Source organism: Sceloporus occidentalis, unplaced genomic scaffold (assembly GCF_023333645.1).
Source record: "Sceloporus occidentalis isolate IW3139 unplaced genomic scaffold, rSceOcc1.0.p SCAF_5, whole genome shotgun sequence".
Classification (NCBI taxonomy): Eukaryota; Metazoa; Chordata; class Lepidosauria; order Squamata; family Phrynosomatidae; genus Sceloporus; species Sceloporus occidentalis.
This window is the reverse complement of record NW_028316985.1, coordinates 108,206,759-108,227,283: the sequence shown is the minus strand read 5'-3', so window position 1 is coordinate 108,227,283 and position 20,525 is coordinate 108,206,759. Positions and strand designations below refer to the sequence as shown.

Here is a 20,525-nt window from a genome sequence, read left to right as displayed (position 1 = left end):
TGTTGCTGTGCATTGATCAATTGATTGATTGAACTTATGCTTGAGAGAGAAAAGGAAGAAAACATGGTTATTACAGGAAATCCAGCATCCAACCAAAAAAAGCTTGACGATTGTGGTGTTTTGTGCATGTATTAAGATCCCAGTCAATATATGCTGGGGGTGGAAACTGCTACTTTTAATTCCTATTCACATACTGAGTTTCACATAGATTTATTTTGCAAAATGGAATTGAGCCTGATTTCAGGAGCAGTTGCTGTTGTGTGTCTTCAACTCATTTCCAATTTATGGTAGCCCTAGAGTGACAGGGTTTTCTTAGCAAGATTTGTTCAGAGGAGGGCTGCCTTTGCCTTCCTATGAGTGTGAGAGAGTATGACTTGCCCACGATCACCCAGTGGCTTGAGTGGTGATTCAAAACCTGGTCCCCATAGTTAAACCACTACACCACTCTATTTCGCTTCAGAATCATTTGTTGTTGTTGTTGTTGTTGTTGTTGTTGTTGTTGTTGTGTGCCTTATGGCAAACTCATCACAGGATTTTTCTGGCAATTCTTTTGACAGAAGGGGGCTTGCCATTGTCATCCTCTGGGGCTCAGAAGGTATGACGTTCCCAAGGGGTTTCATGGCTCAGTGGGGATTCGAACCCTAATCTCCAGAATTATAGTCCAACATTCAAACCACTATGCCACAACTTTTATTAATTAATTTTAGCATTTTTGACACATTCCATGAAGAGGAGCTATAGCAAGGGCATCTGATTCTATGTACTGACCCCACTCCCATTTCTAGAGTGTTCATCTTAAAATACAGTACAGATTATTCCCATGAATATTCAAATGTATTCCTATAGCATTCTTTTTGTGTGGTTAAAAACCCTCTGTTGCTCTGGAAACCAGAACATAAGCCAATGGAATCAAAGTATAAAAGAGCTTTCACCTAAACATTAGGCATAATTTAGTGATGTTAAGTGATTCAAAAGGTGATGGACTTTCCTTCTTTGGAGGTCTTTAAACAGATGAGCATTGTTTTAGTTACATATTCCTACAAAGCAATGGGTTGGACTAAATGGACTTTGTGGTCTCTCCTAACTCAATGAATTTGTGAAAATGAGAGTTCTAAATTACATGGGAAGAGGTACTGCTTTAGGCATCTACGGTCCAAAATACACTGCAGAAATAATCCAGTTTGAGACTGCATTAATTGCCCTGGCCCAATTCGAAGGACATTTAGTCTTCTCTGTCAGAGAGCTCTGGTGCCACAATAAACTACAATTCCCAGGATTCCCTAGCACTGAGCCAGGGCAGTTAAAGTGGTCTGAAACTGGATTATTTCTGCAGTGTATTTTGGATGTATGATGATAGGTTTATGTACATTACTCTTAGAATAAAAAATTACATAGTTCTGATCACATGTGTACATAATGATGTACTGATACGAAGTGCAGATCTTTACCAGCCTACTCTCCATACAACACCCCCATGTAGAAACCAAGAGCACACAGGCTAGGGTTTTGATCTGAAACAACTTATATTAGGTTTCATCTCTCTTGTAACACCACATCCAAATATTTTGGATTACAAAAGGAAGCCTGGCCCATTACTGTGAAAAGCAATCCCTGCTCATTACTGTGGTGATTATGCCCAAAATCAGAGGCAACGGAATAGTGGCAAGGCACCCACTGATGATGTGACAGGCCCTGATAATTAAAAGGTCCTGGAACTTTTACCTTGTGAATCCTACCTAGCTCACTAGGCCATTGACTATAAGTATGTAGGATCTATGCATATTGTTATTATTATTATTATTATTAACCTTTATTTATGAAGCGCTGTAAATTTACACAGCGCTGTACATGCAATCTTTTTAGTTAGATGGATCCCTGCCCTCGGACTTACAATCTAAAAAGACATGACACAGAAGGAGAAGGGAATGGTGGAGGGAAAGGGTAGGAGGTCCAGCAGTTCCTCTCTACCTCCAAGGCCTGGACCAAGGCAGATGGACTGGAGGGAGGGCTTGGTTTCATAATGTGTAAGAGGTTTGTCTAGATGACCTTGAAGGCATCCCTTACAGTCCAGTGACTCTGATGGCAAAGCTATCTTGAATCCCTACCAATTATGTAATTTTTTAATCTAGGATTAATGTAGGGAGAGCTATCTGCATAGATTCCTAGGGCAGTGTACTCCAAGACATGAAAATAGACAGGAGATGGATAGTAGCATTCTGGTAATGTGTTTTAATGGGAAAGAGGCTGGCCTAAGAAGGCATAGGTAATGTCAAGAGTTAACTCAACTTTTCTTCCCATCTCTTTCTCTCTGTCTGGATGGGCTTTACTTTTCTCTTGTCTGCTCCTCCTAAACTGTCATTTCTAAAATCTATAAATAGAAGAAAGCTTAGTTTAACTTTCAGACTGTTTATGTTGGAACTTGGACTGAAAGGAGAAGAGAGCTGGCTGAGCTCTTTGCAGCAAGTCCTAGGGTGGTACTATGGGTTCTCCTGAACATTTATTGGAATTTATTGGAATGATAATGCTCTAAACTAGCGAACCCTTCAGATCCCAGAAGCCCCAATCAACTTGGCCAACAGTCAGGAATTTAACACTCACCTTATGCTAAGCCTATGTATATGTTTGCATAGATTTATGTCATTGAAACAGCCTATATCTCCAATGATTTACTTGTTAGCTTTATGTATGGAACCCCTGTAACTATTCATGTCTGGGGTACATGTGCATATAACAACTGTTTAAGATGAACACATAAAAATTGGGACAGCTTATCCCTCCCTTGATGCATTCAGTATAATGCTTATGCTTTAAAATCCATTTATAGACAAGAATATTTGTCTATGTGATTTGTGACCCAGAGATAGTGTAAGCAGTATCTAGAGGTTTGTGTGCTCAGTCCTTCATGACAACAACTGATTAACTGTTTAACTTGCCCCAACTTTACTCTCCCCAATCCCCCAAAATCAGAAATGAAAATAGAGATGCAATAATTAATGATGGACCTGGGCTCAAAAGATGATAGTCTTAACACAGAGAGAAAGGGGCACATTCTAAATGATGAATTATAACACAACGGAGTGAAACATTATACAAAACACAAGCCAGGCACTCCTTGTAAACCCATTTATGTTGATGAGAGCTATGCATATCTCAAGGGGCCCAGGCTTGAAGGACTTATGTGCTTCACTCCACTTCTCTTCTGACAAGTCCTGTGAACGTTAAGTGCTGGATAATGGATTTCTATTTTAGGTCAAGTGTTAGAAGCTTTTATTCAGAACTGAGGAAACAGAGTTTTAATCCACCATGTGCGGTGATTTGCTGAGTAATTGGAGGCCAGTTGTTTGCTACGCATGGCCACATTGAATACAGCAACAACCACACTGAAGCTCTCCAAAATTAAGAGTAATCTACCATGTTAATAGGCATATTTCACTTTTGCTAAGAGCCTTTTTGACAGAGAATTGTTAAATTTGCTCTAATTATTTTTCCTCTGCTGTCCAAAAGAAAGCGCTATAATGAAGTACCTTCTCTATCATTCCCTTGAGCTTGCTCTGTCTCTCTTTCTGTCTTTCATTTCCTCCCACCACCACAACCCAATCTCTCATTAGGATTTTCAGTTATTAGTGAAACTACTACAATCAGTATCAGTCATAGCTAAAAAGAATGGAACACTGAAGTCTTAGATCCAATGAATTCACACTAGCATTTAGTGCAATCTGTCACACCCAAATCACACTTTGTGCAATCAAAGTCAGAGTTTATTACCATGTATACACTCATGACTTGGAAGGGCAGCTATGAAGAAAGCAGAACAAGATCCTCAAGTGTAAAGACAGACCAGTATATACCAAAGGCAGAATTATCCATACCATAGTGCTTATGAGTTCTGTGTATTGATATGAAATCTGGACAGTGAACAAAACTGCCAGGAAGAAAATAAACACTTTGAAATATTATTATTATTATTATTATTATTATTATTATTTCTATTTCTTACCTCTCCCTACGGATCGAGGCGGGATTACAGCAATCAGCAAATTACAACAATAAAACATGTCAAATACATGGCATAAAAAATATGGTAATAGAGGAGACTTCTGCAGATGCCTTAGGCTGCTTTTAAAAAAAGAAGAGGAAATAAATGGATCCTAGAACAATTCGGGTCTTAATTCTCACAAGATGCCAAAATGACAACACTGGGTCTGTCATACTTTGGCTATATTATAAAATGACATAACACACTAGAAAAGACTATAGTGCTCAGCATAGTGGAAAACAATGGGGAAAAGAGGACGATAACAGGTGGATTGATTCAGCCAAGGAAGCTATGGTCCTTAGGCTACTGACCAAGACTCTAAGGGGCCTTTCATTTATAGTGTCACCATAAACCAAAGTTAACTTGACAGCAAATAACAACAACAATGCACACATCAATATGTTGGAGTTCTGCTCTCACAGTAAACTGGGCCAGATTACTGGGCCACAGTTATCTGGGCCATATGAAGTAAGACTCTAGCATAGCTTCATACAGTATGTTGCAAGGCCTCACCAACAGGAAAGGAAGCTTAAAAACAAAACTCAACCCCCACCCCCACCCCCAAAAAACTCCACATTTGGGCAAAATGGGCCACAAAAATGCAGTTTTAGCTTACTTAGGAGAAGGCTAAAAACTGCATTTTTGTGGCCCGTTTTGCCCAAATGTGTGTGTGTGGGGGGGGGGGGTTTGAGTTTTGTTTCTAAGCCTTCTTTCCTGATGATGAGGCCTTGCAACATACTGTATGAGGCTATGCTAGAGTACTACTTCATATGTTCAAAGTCTTTTCAATGAAGGGGCAATTTACTCTTTTCATACCATCTCTAAAGCAAAGCCATCCAATGCAGCAATTTTGCTTCTGCATTTAATCTGTTGCAATTGGCAGCTCCATAGTGAGGCAGTAAATCTGTTCCAGAATTTAGACCAAACCTTAAAGGATCTGTCCAAGGTAATGGACCTGATCCTTTTAGTAGATGGTTTGGATATTCCAGAGAGATTGAGTCAATCTAGGATTCTTTCTACAGGTACTTTTTCTGCATCCCAACAAATATTTAGCCATGGGACTGCCCTTGGATGCCTCTTACATAGCCCTGTGTGGACAGATAAGAGCTAACATTTCTTCACACAAACAAGATTGAAATCTTCTGCCTTCCTAGCTGCCCAAAAATGTGGCAGGGTAACACCTAGGTATACCTCCATGACCTACCAGTGGTCAGGGCTGGAGTTGTGCTTGGGAGCTCTCTGGCTGTCCTTTCACAGCCAGGGAATGATACTGCACAAAGAGGCAGAGTATACCCCCTTGTGCAACACCCTTTAAAATATTTACACTTTCATAACCAGGAATTACACAAGCATAAGTCTACAACAGGATTCTGCCCTGTGGGGAAAAGGAATAGCCATTGTCTTCCCAGACATCTAGCAAACTTGTATAATGCACAAATGCAGCTGTAAGGTGCCTAGGAGCCTCACCATAAACACACAAAACACACACACACACACCCTGATTGACCATGAGAATGCACCCCAGTTCTGTTAAGCTGCTTTGCACAGCTAGTGATAGCAGAAATCTGATGGAAGGGGGCTGGAACAGGTTTATAGTCCCCCAATGATACTCTTAGATACTGATCACTGCAAACATGTTCTTTGAAGAAAGAGCAACAATTGCAACCATCGTAGCAAGAAACTGAAAACAACCTCAGTGGGACTGACTTTCAGATATCTCTGCATAGGATCATAATCTTGGTCACGAGATAGATCTAATTTACAAGTTGCACAACACTTTTAGAACAGTGTTGAAAAATGTCTCTTACGTCTACCAATTTTTCTTTCTTTCCTGAACCAAAGTATTAAAATAGTAATAATAATTATCACCTGTATTTAAGCTTCTTTTGTTGTTTAACACAAAGGATTAGCTTTCATTTTGAAAGGAGAAACATGTTAAGGAGTGTGATATCAAACAAAAGAGAAAATGCTTTAGCAACCAATGATTAAAACATTAGCTGGCACAAAGGTAGATCTCAAAGTTAACATTTATTCATTTCTTCCTGTTTTCTAAGATTAAAACCAGAACAAATTTTCAAGTCACGGAAATGAAGTATAAGCTAAGAACAAAAGGTAAAACTATTTTGAATCACATCACAGTGTCTCTGTACAGGTGTTATTTCAAATCCAGAGCTTGGAAACTTTGTTTTATTTTTGTTTTATTTTTTTCCTACTGCTTCCAATATCCTTCAGACAGCATGGATAATCTGGGATTTATGGTTTTAAAAAGTAACTTTTCCAAATTCTAAGTTCATATCTCCTTGAAGAAATCTAGGTCAGCATCTATTGATAGGGAATTACTTGGTAGGTTTTCAAAGCAATTTTCAAGTGGTTGTCAGGATGTGATAATCTGTATGTCCATACAGTTTTGTACGGAGTACGTGGGGAATTATAGCTTGTTTTGCTGGCTGGAGAACTCTGGAAACTCTTCTGGGAACACTGCAGAGAGTGTATTGGCAGAAATACTGGATGAGATTCCAGTTTAGGCATTCATAGCAGGAGCTGCTGAAGAGGATTTCCTAAACCCTGAAAGCTGCATACCAAAAGGCACTATGGGGGGAAGGGGCTTTTTGTTGGGCTCCATGAGAGGAGACCAGGAAAGGTGGGGGGGGGGGTGTCTCTTGGCCTAAACAGATTTTAGGTCAATAAAGATGACCCTTGTTTAACTCCCAAATACTCTGTCTGGTCTCATTATTTCATGGCTTTTCAACAAATGCCTGTGCCTATTTCAGAATCACATTACATCATGGGATTTATAGTGGAACAAACCTAAAGGGAGCCTAGCACAGTGGGTAAATGCCAGTACTGCAGCCACAAGGTTGTGAGTTCAATCCCAAGCAGAGCTCCAAGTTGCCTCAGTCTTCCATCCTTTTATAGGTCAGTAAAATGAGTACCCAGCTTGTGGGGGGAAATTAGCTTACAGACTGTCAACTGCTTAGAGAGTGCTTAGTTCATTGATAAGCAGTATAGAAATGTACATGCTATTGCTATTGCTATTGAAATCATAGGGCCAAGTGGGAATGAGCAGGAGGCTATTTAAGGGCCTGTCACCCCCTGACATGCAGTGCTTAGGATTTCAGATGTCACCTTTAGCACACGCTCTTTCAGGATTGGGGCAGTATCAACTGCTTCAGCCATTGACCTGAAACAGCAGGACATTCAGCAGATAGGGAGAATGAGGTTTGCTGCCTTCAAGAGGTATATTTGTTTGGTGGAATTTCCTGGGAGTACTATCTAACATGTGTTTTTTTTTCGTTTCCAGGTACTGCTGGCTGAGACATCGGGTCCTGATTTGTGGTCATACCATGGTCTACTGGGTGGCCCAACAGGCCAGGAACAGTCATTTAGGTGAGCAGCTTGGCCTGGGAAGTGCTGCCATGGTGGAGTGGCATGGCATGAAAGGCCTGAAATGGTGTGGTGTGATGATGTTCTGTTTGAGGGGCATATGGAACAACCCCCTGATTTACAGGCCATTCATCTTGGTAGGAATGACTTTGGCCTTCCTAAGGGCAAAGCCCTAATCTGTCAGGCCCTCCATGATTTCTGAGTCACAATAGATACATGGCTGAGGCATCCGTTATTTGGTCGGTCATTTTGCCACACAAGTTTAGTGGCCAAGGGGGAACCCTAGATGGTTGGACTGGCCTGCAGATGGGTGAATAGGGAAATCTGGAATGCCATGGGAAGAGACTGGGCCATTTTCTTCCACATCCAAACATATGCTTCTGATGGACTGAGCTGTCCACATTAATTTGGTTTTCTTGGGGGATTTGCCAAAAGGGGGGTGAACACTACTTTCTCAGGCCTGGTCAGCAAAAGGGATTAAGCAGACACTTGTCCCTTGGCCAAGGCAGGTAATTCAATGAAAAGATATGAGATCAATGTACACCTTGGTAGCCCCTTTGTGGTGGAAAATTGGACTCTGGAACTGTCTCCAGGAGACAGGGGGCTTGTAAAAGGGTCTGTTCTTAGGGGTGATCTGGGGGCTTACTCTCTCTTATAAAGTATTTGGGGTTTGGGAGGGAACTCTCCAGGTTGGCCTTTTAAAATAAGATAGCAGCCAGTCTCTTTGGATTACCTTCTGGGTCTGGTATTTTGCCCAAGGTTTGCTGGGGAGCTATCATAGGCTGACATCTGTGTCTCAGCTAAACCTGCACCAGGTTGCTTCCCCCTTCAGTCCCAGGCCTCAAGCACCTAAATAGGTATTAGATCAATAAAGATGGCCCTTGTTTAACCCCAGATACTCTATCCAGTCTCATTATTTCAAGACTAGTCAACAAATGCATGTGCCTATTTCAGAATCACATTACAGCATGGGATTTGTAGTGGAACAAAGCTGAAAAGTTTAGAAGAATTTTGGAACAGAATCTACCTTGGTGCTAGCTAATCTTTTAATCATTTGCTGCTGAAGTATTTTCTTTTTTGCTTGATACCAACACGCTTATGTTTCTCATTGCAGAATGAAAGATAATCCTTTGTGCAATCATGTTATTATCACTATCACTATTTTAAAGCTTTTGTAGTTTCATGGCCAAAAAGGACACTTGAAGGACAAGAAATCTGACCTCTTTCTACTTTGATGCCCTCATTGACCTATTTGCCCTAAGCCTATAGAGTTAATGCAGTTTGACACTGCTTTAACTGTCATAGTTCCATCCTATGGAATCCTGGGATTAGTAGTTTGTTAGGGCACCAGAGTTCTCTGAAAGATAAGGTTAAACACAGTGGACCACTTGATATCTACTGGGGTTTAGTTCCAGGACTACCACCCTCCCATAGATAACAAATTCTGTGGAGGTTCAAGTGCCATTAAATGGAATAATAAAATGTCACTTGTATAATATGTCAGAATCAAGGTTTGCATTTTGGAATATATATATATAATATTTTGAAGCAGTGGATAGTTGAATCCATGGATAAAAAATCCATAGAGGGTTGACTGTATCTTCCACAACTACGAATTCCATAACCTTGAACTGTGGCAGTTAATGTGTGTCAAACTGAATTAATTCTGCAGTGTAGATGTAGCTTTAGCCTGCATCTGATTGATTTCACTGCTCCTTAAATTTGGGGAAATATTTTAATTTAAAATTGTACACAACTGCAGCTCATTTCAATTGGCCATTTCGTACTTTCTCTTTTATGTTTGTAGGCAACAAGCCAGTCAAAAATGTCATTGCCACCACCATATAACCAGGTTTTTAAAAAGGCAAGGCAGTCAGGAAATTGGCCAAGGGCAGGGTGTCCCCAGAATACATCTGGCCTAGGGCCTGATGGCCACCCTGTTCAACTCTTCCTTAAGTAGCAGGAAGTCCCAGGGACAAAGTAGAGAATTATTTTCCTTATGAGGCAAAATAACAAGAGCTATGCAGTGTTTTGAATCATCTATAATGTCTTGTAGGTGTGTGTGCGTTTAATAAAAACTGGAGGTGTGGTGGGATAGTGGCACACAAACAGGCAAAGTGCACTTTAACATGAGCCTCTCAACATCACACCCTTGCAAGTGCCCGAGGCTACTTTTCATTCAGGCTCAGTGTGTTTTTCTTTACTTAGATTCAAAATTTCTAAACACTGTTTTTTCATGCTTTCCTTGCAAGATTGGTTCTCCCCACCCAGATGAACACCCATGGAGGTGAGAGAGAAAAAGCAGAAGAGTATAACTTGCATTACAGACACTAAGGTCGAATTGTCCATGGCTGCTAAACACACACCTTAGCTATATAAAAACCTACAGCAATGGTGTTACCTTCACTGTGCCCAACAAAATGGCATAGCTGTGACAGTACTATAGTTTCTTCTTGCTTTTCACTCCAAATGTCAGAAAATGTTGCTGCAAGCGATCTGCCTAGAGTGAGACAATATTTGTCTTCAGTGCTGCTTCTTTTCAGAAATTCATTATAAGATTGCAGCAGGGCACATTGCGTTTCTGTGGTCCTCCTATATTAGGAAACAGATCTCAAATTGATTAGTTCTTTTTTATATACAGTATGATGAATCTATAAAGGGCTCTCTATATACTGTGATTTTTCTAATACACTCTGTATTACATTCCATTTGCTTCCTGATTTATTTGTGGCTGGTAACAACAGAGTGATTATTTTTAAGTTATTTATTACTTAATCAATTCTGTTCAAGAAACAGCAGGGCTCGCTGAAAATCTAATGCTTTTATATGAAAGGAACGTAGACTGTTCAGTTTTTAGTGCCAACTATATTGGGTGTCAAAATAGTGCCTTCTTTTACTGGGTTTCTTCGTTGGAAGTGTCCAAATCTGTATCTCTGGAGGCAAATCTGCCTCTCTAGAACCTTCTGGAATTAGGACTGGAGTTCTTAGCTTTTTAATTACCAACACTCATATGCTTTTAACTGTAGGCTGAAAGTCATTGTAGTCATTTCCATTTTGTCTCCATTCTAGCGAGGCGAGGACTCCTTAATTTATATGCGTTGGTTTTTTATTGCTCACAGGAGGAAGGGCATGAGGGACCAAAACTAACAGCAACTCTAATCATGGTTCCAGAAAGTTCTACACTTTTACTGATCTGGCACCATTTTCACCCACACAGCTTACAGTAAAGGCTAGTAGGTGGCGCAGAAAATGTCCAGTTTTTATCTGCAGTCTTCCAACTAGTGCTGGCTGAACATCCTGTCCATTAGTAGGGCTGAGGATTTGCTGCTTAATCCAAAGCAATATCAGTACTGCTGAATCCAGTCTTAAACCATGTAGCTGAGATATGCTTTACAGAATTTAAGGGAATTACTAAGCACCTAGGTATAGTATTTGCGGATGAATATAAGATTACAACTTGGAAATTATCACAAGAATGGATTTAGGATTTAAGGCTCAGCATACTCTGCATACTTCCGTGTTCACTCGGCCAGCTTTACAAAAGAGAACTAAAGTGTGTTTTTGATCTGTCCTTTAAAAAACTCTTTCCACATACTGTATGTAACAATGTCAGTTACTTAATTTTGTCCTGCAAAATATCTAATCAATTACTTTGTTCCACTGTCCTTCCTAACTGCTTATTTTGTTGGACTTTCTTATCTTTTGCCATTAAATAGTCCTGAGACACGGATAATGATATGCATGAATGAATAGCATCTCCAAATACTGAGCACTGTATTATAAACTTCCTCACCTATACATCTAGCCTGTACATCAAAGATTTTACAGGCTAATCTAAGATAGTTGTATCTCACATGCAGCAAAAATAGTCACCAACATTAAAAACCACTTTCAGGGATCACCAGTCTATTTCAGTGGCATACAGAAATTAAATGTATTTGTTCCAGGGTCTAACATTCACTATTGATTTGTGGATCCTTTGGGTGTTTTTCAAAAGCACTATGGTATATAAACACGGTACAATCAAATTTCAGCTACATAGAGAAATCATGAAAGCCCATCAGAATGAACAACAATAAGTCCGCACATGATGACGTTTTGTCATAGGGTTTTCAAGGCAAAGCAGATTCAGAGGTAGTTTTCCATTGTCATCTTCCGTGCAGTACTAACTAACCTTTAATCCTAGCTGATTAAATCTGCCAGAGGAGGTCTGGCCAACTGGGTGGTATGCTTTTTTAAAAGAAGACTACATTCCAACCCCTCTAAAAGAAGTAATTGGAAGAGCATTGCTGAAGACACCAGGTCCCCACCACCTTAGATAATTGTTAGCCAGTTTCTAATCTTCCTTATTAAAGTGAGGTCTTAGAAAGCATGATGCCAACACAACTTTAGGCTTTTGTGGATGAGAGGGATTATTTGGATCCATTCCAGTCTGGGTTGAGGCCTGATTATTGGACAGAAATAGCATTGGGCATCTGGGGGTACCTGTGTTGGTTCTACTAGACTCTTAGTGGCATTTGATACCACTAACCAGGGTATCCTTCTGGGATATTTAGCTGATGTGGGACTGGGAATCACTGTGCTGCAGTGGTTCCAAACCTTTTGGGCTGAATATTCCCAGATGATAGTGCTAGGAGAACTGTTGTTCAGCCTCCTGGCTATTGACCTATGGAGTTTCACAAGGTTCAGTGCCTATGCTTTTTAATACCAATATTATGCTGCTGGGGGAGGTCATCTGGGATTGTCATCAGCATGCTTTTACAACATTCTTTATTTTACAGTTAATGACAAGGAAATAATGAATGTGGCTGCTGTGGCCAGGAATGTATTTGCCCAGCTTTGGTTGACATGCTGGATGTGCCATTTCCTAAAGAGGGTAGATCTGGTCACAGTGATTCATAACTCAATAACCTCCTTATTTGACAACTGTAACTCAATCTATATGGGGCTGCCCTTGAAAAAATGTTTGGAAGCTACAGCTAGACCAAAATACAGCTATCAGACTGTTATCAAGCATGTTTTAGAAACCATATAACCCTAATTTTATATATATATAGTTATATAACAATTGGCAAAAGGGGCAGACAAAGCTGCATATTATCACCCTATTAACCTGTATGCAGAAAATATTGTATTCAGAGTATGTTTAGAATCAGAGACAAGAGGTGTAAAGATCAGAGGAAGGAACAATAACTCAGATGACACCATAATACTAGCAGAAACAAAGACCTGGAATAATTAGTGAAGAAGGTCAAGGAAGAAAGTGCCTAGGTAGGCTTAATACTGAATGTATTAAGAAAATAAAAATAATGACACAGAAGATCAACATGATTTCATCCTAGATAAGAAGAAAATGTAACTAGTCAAAGAGTTCCCATACCTTGTATCAAATATCAATCAGAATGGAGACTTCAGTCAAGAAATCAGAAGAAAACCAGAATTTGGAAAGGTAGCTATAAAAAAAACTGGACAAGATCATAAAGTGTAAAGATATAACTGTAAAAACTAAAGTGAGTATTGTCCAAGCCACTGTATTCCCCATCACCATGTATGGATGTGGCAGTTGAATAGGGAAGAAAGATGACAGAAAGAAAACTCATTTGAGATGTGGTGCTGGAGAAGAGTATTGAGAATACTGTGGACAGCCAGGAAAACAAACCAATGCACTCTAGAACAGATCAAGCTGGAACTCTCCCTGGAAGCCAAGATGACTAAATTGAGGCTGTTGTACTTTGGCCACATCATGAGAAGAAATGAATAATTAGAAAAGACAACAATGCTAAGAAAGCTGTAAGGCAGTAGAAAGAGAGGAAGACCACATGCTAAATGGTTAGACTTGATCAGGGAGGAAGGACATGGTGCTGAGCCTGCAGGACCTGAGAAGAGCAGTGAAGAACAGGCGTCTTGGAGAGGTATCATCCACAGGGTCACCTGAGTTGAAGTCGACTCAAGGGAAATTAACAGCAACACTCTTACAAGAACTCTGAATGCAATTCAAGATGCTGGTCCTAAATAGTTTGGGGCCATGACAGAATTTTCTCTGTAGCAGCACCCCAACTGTGAAACTCCCTCCCATGGAAGGTCAAGCTTCATCCCTTCTGAGTTTCTGATAGGCAGTGAAAACTGTGCTATTCATTTGCCCTGTGTCTCTTAAAATTAGGGATGTTTGTTCTGTTTTTAAAACTGGCATTAGAACTGGTTTTAAAGATACCTTTGGCATGTGTATAACTGGTTTTTAGTTATTTATTTAATGTTTTAAATGTGCTTTTATCAATTATGGCCCGTTACACACAGGCCTTAAAGTACGGACTGGGTCCGTACTAGGGTTAGGAAGGGGTGCCCCTTCTGGACACCCCTAACCCTAATACGGACCCAGTCCGTACAAAATAGTGGCACCCTATGTAGATGGTGCCGCCATTACAGCGTCACAAGCGCGCCGCCTCTATATGGGGCGGCGCGGACATGACGTCATCATGCCACGCCAGGGCACATAGTGCACCCTTTCCCCGGCCGCAGAAGGAGCTCTGAAACGGAGCTCCTTTTGCCGTTTGTGTCGCTGGGCACAGACTTTACATGGCTGCGCCAGTGACGCAGAGAAAAAAGGGGCCAAGCGGCCCCTTTCTCCTCCTCCCCGCCATCGCCAGGTGTCCTTGGGGCTTGAAGCCCCAAGGACACCCCTTTCCAGGCCATGGGGAAGCAGCCTTTTGCAGCTTCCCCACGGCCTGAAAAGCGGTGGATTGGGGCCTCAGAGGCTGCCGTTCTGGCAGCTGAGGCCCCGATACACCAGGGAAAGGGGCGGGTGCAGGCCGCCCCAAACGGGCATTCTGTAACCGACCTATGTCTTGCCTTGGATCAAGATAGATACATGGATAGATGGAAGAAAACTCTATGACAGGTTCATCTTAGAGTCACCATAAGTCAGAAATTATTTGAAGGCACACAATATACATGTGTGCTCCAGCTGAGAATTCTACATTCCCTGCAAACTGAAAATCTTAGAATTCCTTAGAATGGGACAGTTAAAGTGGAAAATTATAGCAATCATAGTGTGAAAGTGCCCAAGGTCAAATTATATCAAGTCAAATATTCTGTTTTAGCCTCTATAAAGATCAAGGAGATTCAAGCTATAAACCATGGTTTTTCCTCTTGAATTTGGCAGTGACTCATGCACATTACAAAAACTTTGATGTGGAAACCAATGGGTTAAAGAAACTGCAGTGTATGAAACTAGGGACACCTGACAACACTACTGTAAAGAGAGAAGAGTAAAATGAATGAAAAGATGATCTCCTTTTCCACCAGCCTATAAATTTTGCTGCAGCACAAGCTATTATGAACATAATTGGCTTTTTTAAAATGTTGGCAGCTGCTGCTCTTTATACAATAAGAAGGAATGAGTGTGATAGAGCTCTAGTTTATCCCAACCATTAATTAACAAACATTCAGTTTTACATTAACAAAGTCACCCATGATGATTCACTGCCTCTATACAGGATAATGAATTCAGATTCAAACTGCATTGTAAAGGGCAAAAGTGAGGCCGTCAGCCATAGGGACAATTAACTATGGAAGCTTTTTCCTTGCTTTGCCATCTTTTATGGTGCGTAGAATTTTGCTGCACAGAGAGGGCTCAATAAACCCCAAAGGATTTGCATAACAGGGACAAAACTAGAGAAAAATTGGCTGTATGTTGGAGATCTCACAGCTACTGCTGCCAGTTTGTTACTGGCCTGGCTCCTGTGCCTTTAATAGCCTCCTGAAATGCAGGAAATATGCAGCCAGTTTTGTTTTTTCCTGGAAGAGACAGAGAATAATGAATAAAGCATTATTTGGTTTTCTTCACTGAGCATCATGCTAACATGGATCCTATCTTCTATCACTGTGGTTGCTGTTAAAGAAATGAGTGTGCACCAACATTTGATTTTCCTAATGCATTGCCTGTATTTCAGTAGAAGAGGTTACCATCAGGACAGAATATGGAGAAATTGAATTGTTTCCAATTGGCAAGGGAGCCATGCAAGGGTGCATTTTATTACCCTATCCGTTTAACTTATATGCTGAATGTATCATGTGTAAAGCAGAATTCTACTTGGAGGGAGGAATTGTGAAAATTGGAGGAGGGAATATTCACAGTTTATGAAGATTATTGCCTGGGAAAACAGGCATGGACTACATATGGTTTTCAAGAATGGGAAAATCCCATTCTTGAAAAGCTGCTGGAGAACCCTGGGTTGCATACAGGCTGCCTACTTCCAGGGCATGGGGCAGCGCAGTAAGATCCATTGGAGATGGATACAAACCAAATATAACCCGCACCTGTTTTTCTGTGTGAGAATGCCCTAAGATGTTCATATGATACCATACTACTTGCAGAAAATATCAAAGACTTGGAATGACCACTGAAGAAAATCAAGGAATAAAGTGCAATGGCACGTTTACAATTGAATATTAGGAAAACAAAAATAATGACCACAAATGATTTTCACAGCTTTAAAGCAAATTATGTAGACATTGAAATAGGTCAAGATTTTCCATACCTTGGCTAAGTCATTAATCAGAATATGGACTGCAGATAAGAAATCAGAAAATGATTAGGGAGAGCAGCTATAAGGTAACTAGACAAGATCCTTTAGTGTAAAAATATATCATTGGCCCGATACAGACAGGCACTTTGTGGCATGGCGGTGGTGGTTCTAGGGTTAGGGACCGTACACTAACCGCACAGTCCCTAACCCTAGTATGTCACAGCCACAGCTTCATGGCAGCATCCCGTCCAAGTGGGCACTGCCATGATGACATTGCCGCCATGCAGCATCCACAGGTTGCTGTGCATCACTTATGTCACGAGTGCGCCAATGGTGCACTCATGATGTAAGCCAGGTGCTGCAAAAAGAACCAGGAAGAACTGGGTTCTTTTTACTGTGCAGGGATGCTGCAAGGTTTGGCAGCTGCGACATCCTTCCACAGGTAAAACCAGCAAGTCCAGCCCACTCTTTTAGGGTGGACTGGACTGCCCCATTGAATATTAAAGTCAAGATGGCTCATGCCATCACATTTCTCATTTATACATATAGTTGTGAAAGCTGGACAGTGAAGAAAGCTGATAGAAAGAAAATCAACTGATTTGAACCATCGGGCTGGAGGAGAGTTCTATAGATCTCATGGACTTCTCAAAAGATAAATAAATGGGTCTTATGGCAAACCAAGCCTGAACTCTCCCAAGAAGCCAAGCTGAATAAATAGAAACTATTGCACTTTATACATTTCACAAAAACACATTTTTTTTACTAGAAAAAACTGTTTGATAAGGATCAAAGCACTCCAGGGGTTCCTGGATGAGACCGATTATCTAGATCCATGTCAGTTTGGTTTCAGGCCTGGTTATGGGACAGAAACTGCTTTGGTCACCTTTGTGAATGACCTATGCAGGGAACTGGAGAGGGTGAGTGTGTCCCTGCTGGTTCTACTGGACTTCTCAGCAGCTTCTGATACCATCAATCATGCTATCTTTCTGAGTCACCTCTCTGCGATGGGGCTTGGAGGTACTGTTTTATAGGGGCTCCGTTCTTTATTTCTTTTCTTTTTAAAAATATTTTTACATATATTTATATACAACAAATTATAAAAATCATCAATTCGACATACACTAATACCAGTTAGAATTATTCATGATGCTTCATTTCACCTACTTTCTTCCATGCATTACTACACATATCATATACCTATCTACCACTTCTCCTACCATGTGGAGCCCTTGTGTTATGTGGATGGAGAATAAGACAAAGGCTCCATTCTTTCTTGGAGGGCCAATTCCAGAGGGTGGTGCTGGGGGACTCCTGCTCAACTCCCTGTGCACTGGTCTGTGAGTTCCCTCAGGGTTCAGTCCTGTCCCCTATGCTTTTCAACATCTACATGAAACTCTTGGGAAATGTTGTCTTGAGTTTTGGAGTAAAGTGTTACTTATACACTGATAATAGTTCTACCACTCTTTTCCACTTAATTCCAAGGAAGTTGTTATTGTCCTAAACTGATGTGTGGCAGATGTAATGGACTGGATGAGGGAAAACAAATTGAAGCTTAATCCCACCACCTTTCCAGTGCCTGAAGTAGTGGCAGCAGAGTTTGGGCAGTGGAGGCTTTCCCTGTCCCACTCACCACCTTCCCAGTGTCTGTAGTGGCGGCAGTGGAGCTTGGGTGGCAGAGGCTTTTTCCCTGTTCCACCCATCAACGCCTGCAATGGTGGCAGCAATGCTCAAGTGGCAGCACTCCAACCCCCTTACATGCACGAATACATCTTCAAAGCACTCCCAACAGGTGGCCATCCAGCTTCTGTTTTAAAACTTCCAAAAAAAGGAGATGCCACCAAACTGTGAGGCAGTGTATTCCACTGATGAACAGCTCTTACTGTCAGGAATTTTTTGTTAATGCTTAGGTGGAATCTCTTTTACTGTAGCTTGAATCCATTGCTCCATGTCCTAGTATCTGGAGGAGCACAAAACAAACTTGCTCCACCTTCAATATGACATACTTTCAAATATTTAAACACGGCTATCAGGTAACCTCTTAACCTTCTTTTCCCCAAACTAAATATACCCAGCTGCCCAAGCCGGTCCTCATAGGGCACTGGTTTCTAGATCTTTCACCATTTTCCCCACCCTCCTCTGGATGCACTTCAACTTGTCAATATCAATTGAACTGTAGTGTCCAGAACTGGACACAGTATTCCAGGTCGGATCTGACCAAAGCAGAATAGAGTGCTACTATTATTTCCCTCAGTCTAGACCCTACAGTCATATTGATGCAGCCTAGGATCACATAGACTTTTTTAGCTGCTGCATCACACTGTTGATTCACTTTCAGCTTCTGGTCTACTAAGGGGCTAAATAGACTGGCTGTCCCTTTGAGCGCCGGATCAGAATCGCAGCAACCGCATGCCCCAATCCAGCATTTCCTGGTTCAAAAAGAAGCAGCAGAAAGCTGTGTTGTTGTTTTTTGGTTTTTTGTTTGTTTGGTTTGGTTTGGTTTGGTTTGGTTTGGTTTGGTTTTTTTATTATTATTATTTTTGCTCTGGGAAAAAGACACCTTTGCTGCCACGACATCAGTTTTCCACATTCGGTGGCATGTGGCATCTTAAAGCCACACCGCTGAAATGCCAAAACACTGTCCACTGTGTGAGTGTGCAGATGTGTGGCATGACGCCAGCTTGGGGGCAGAGGCAGAGCATGCGGTGCGCAGCCACCACACCCCCAAGCTGCCAAGAAGCCGGCATATTGTGCCAGTGTGTTTAGCCCCTATGACTCCTAGATCCTTTTCACATGTACTGCCATCAAGCCAAGTGTCACCTATCCTATCTTTACATTCCATTTTTATTGCCCATGTGTAGTATCCTACATTTTTGCCTGTTGAAGTTAATTTTGTTAATTTTGTCCCAAATCTTACATGTGTTACACTCATTTTGGATGATGATCCTGTCCCCTGTGGTGTTAGCTACCCCAGTTTGGTGTCATCTGCAAACGTGACAAGCACACCCTCATCATTCATTTCCTTGTTCTTCATTCCGTAGTTGAAATTTGTAGTTCAGATAAAGCAAGGGTGGGGAAAGTGCAACCTGTGTGCCATATACAGCTCCTGCCCCGTAAGCCAACATGAAGCCCACTATCTGCCAACATCCTCCTTTTATAGAAAATAAATACCACTGGGGTATACATTTTGTCCTATAAGTATTCCTGTTCAGGCACTTCTAATTTGGTCTTGTTTTGAGGTCAGACAGATATTCTATCTGTATCTCACCTGACTCCTCAGTAATCACTGACCACCCCGGATCCACTGGCAGTGTGCTGAGCTACTTTCATCTCACAGAATTCCTGACTGGAACAGAACACTGCTTCTGGAATCAGGTACAGTATCACCTTGGCAATCCTGAAAAACACTATCTGCTAACACCTTTTACATTGTTACTTCTTGCATGTGTGTGGTTTTTTGTATGAAAGTTGATTTCTCTTTTGCTGTTATAAAAAAACCCTACATTTGCACCTTACTTTCTGAAGTCCTGTTTTTCAGAACTGGTATATTATTATTATTATTATTATTATTATTATTATTATTATCAGGCTTAACCCCTGCTTTTAGTTACACAAAGCCCTGTCAACTGCTTTGCTTGAGCTAATAAAATTCTCCCTATTAAATATTGGTTGTGGGTACCCTCTGAGACCCTGGCATTTTGGTAACAGAGTAGGAGGGCCACATTGTGACTCAAATCCATTTTGGATTTTGAGCTAGAAGTGTGAATTGGTAAGTATGCATTAAAATATAACCCCAAGGAATTTCTCATCCATTGTTAGGGTTAAGGCCCCTGATGGTCATTGACTTGTATTATGTTGCTTGTACAGTACCGTTATTCCTTTCAGAAAATGAATCACCCTCCTCCTCCTCCTCCTCCTCCTCCTCTTTGTTTCTCTTCTGAAGTAGATACATTTATATCTATATAGTTGTGTGTGTATATTAGTGGAATGAAAGTTTTATATCACACACACACACACACTTTATCCAGTGTTGTTATTCTATATGGGGGTCTAGTTATGACTCCATAAATTTCAACTCCCTCTGCGGAAAGAGCAAATTGCAATAGCAAGTAAATATCCTATCTCCACCTAGATTCTCAGCAAAATCAATGGCTTCTGACAATTTCTGAAATGCAGCAGTAAGCTTATGAAATATTTATGTAAAACCACATCCTGTCTGTGGTGGTTCTAGTTTGTGACTCCAGCATATGGTTTCTAAATTGAAACAGGTGTGGGAGAACAGGTGTTCAGAGCAATAGTACGGCAGGTTTGGAGTTTACCATGCAGAAACAAATGGGGGGGGGGAATCTAATAAAGTAGCTCAGTTGACTTTGAGGGCAGCATGCAGATATGATGACAGAACTATAAAGTTCTTCACAGGGGCACATTCAAATGCTTGTGGTTTTGTAGCAAACTTATTTCTGTGAATTCAAGCATATGGTCTGAAACAGTTCTGATAGGCTCATACTGTGCTGGATGGTGAGGTGGGAAATACTTGTCATGCAGCCGTATCACTTTCTCTCATTATCTGAACAATAATTGGT

General features: G+C 41.0%; 1 long non-coding RNA gene across 1 annotated transcript in view; it reads left to right on the top strand.

Moving 5' to 3' along the window:
* Positions 1-20,525, top strand: part of LOC149312640 (uncharacterized) — a 38,826-nt gene that overhangs the window by 16,417 nt on the left and 1,884 nt on the right. The window contains exons 3-4 of the long non-coding RNA XR_016281421.1: positions 6,091-6,148; positions 7,338-7,423. This is a non-coding gene — a long non-coding RNA (uncharacterized LOC149312640). The remainder of the gene's footprint in view (positions 1-6,090; positions 6,149-7,337; positions 7,424-20,525) is intronic.